Consider the following 1469-nt stretch of genomic DNA (forward strand, 5'->3'; position numbering starts at 1 on the left):
AAGTAGGCTACCCATGCCATCGACCGATGAAGTAAGAGAATTAATTCGCCCATGGAGGAGATTATATTGCTCCTCGGTAAATGTGGAATGCTCTCAGGAAGGAGGAGGCACACTCAAGCCTAGAATGTCACACGCAGGAGCAGGAACTTCAGGTATTTCTTCGTCGAATTCAGCTTCATCTTCGAATGGGAAAGTGGATGGACCGGATGTAGGATCGAACCCTTTCGTATGAGCCACCCATTGCCCATGTTCCTTCACTATTTTCATCCGTTTTAAGGTCTGAATGTTAATAGTATCGGTAGGACGTAATTTTATAAAATCTTCACCATCCAATGAAACATTAAAATGCTTAAATTTTTTTGTGAGAAGCATCCCGTAAGGTAAAGCTTTGGTGTGTCGTAATGCATGCACAAGCTTCATAAGGCCAAGTGCAATAGTAGGAAAATCAATTTTACGCCCGACTAGTAGAGAATCCAAAATAAAGNTTTGAAAAACTCAATTTTAATAGTTATATCTTCTGCAGTAGGCTCCTCTACGCCAATCACCACGATTACGTTTGCAACTCAAGTCTCAACCACCCCTAAAACCTACAGGAGGCAGCGGGAAAGTCACAGCATCCTCCTCTGGCAGTCTTCTATTATCGGACTCGTTGGTACTATTTGGTAAGTCATTTATCTTCCCCAAATTCCAACCGATCGACAGTAGTCATGGCATGAATCTGATTCTGATGCTGTCATTATGCTTCTGTACTATCTATCAATTTGTGTTTCTTGCAATGTTTGATATCCAAGATTTGATCAGCCGACTTTGTCTTCATGATTCTGATGCTGGCATAGTGGCATTCTTCTTTAGTGCTTCTGTTAATTATTATTTAATATTTATCAATTTGTTTTGTTGAGACATTTTGGGTATGAGATTCGAATTGATTTTTTCGTTTATTTGTTGCATCTTGATTCTCAAACTTGAAGACAAGTTAAATTGATTTCAATTGGTGAATGAAATTTTTAAATTTGTCCATTAATGATGAATGATTAATGATTAATCCTGCTATGTTAAAGTAATTAAACGGCAAGTGAAATGTGATTCTGTGAAGTAAGTTGCTTGTGACTGTGAGCAATTGTAATCTAGACTCTAGCATTCCAATTTTTGTGTTGTGGGGGTTTGTGAAGATAGAAGTTGATGATGATATGATGAAATAGGTAAGGCTAGTGAAAGCCCAAGAATAACTAACCAAAAGGGGGTGAATTGGTTATTTGAAACTTTTTCTAAAATAAAAGCAAATTTAAACAAATAGCTATGAATAAACAAGACAACACAAAAATAATAAGAGGAAGGGAAAGGGGAGTGCAAACGATGTAATAAGGAGGTTCGATCAAATCACGATCTACGTCCCCCATTACCAAACTCTCCGTCACGATTAAGACCTTTTTCACTATCTTTGATTGATTTATGGTGCAATCCAACCCTTA

General features: G+C 37.6%; 1 protein-coding gene across 1 annotated transcript in view; it reads left to right on the forward strand.

Moving 5' to 3' along the window:
* Positions 1–541: 541 nt before the first annotated feature.
* The window catches only part of LOC111396435, an 11898-nt gene continuing 10970 nt past the window's right edge, over positions 542–1469 (forward strand). The window contains exon 1 of the mRNA XM_023022873.1: positions 542–662. The gene's annotated coding sequence lies outside the window, so the exon portion shown is untranslated. The remainder of the gene's footprint in view (positions 663–1469) is intronic.

The sequence above is a fragment of the Olea europaea genome, chromosome 6 (assembly GCF_002742605.1).
Source record: "Olea europaea var. sylvestris chromosome 6, O_europaea_v1, whole genome shotgun sequence".
NCBI lineage: Eukaryota > Viridiplantae > Streptophyta > Magnoliopsida > Lamiales > Oleaceae > Olea > Olea europaea.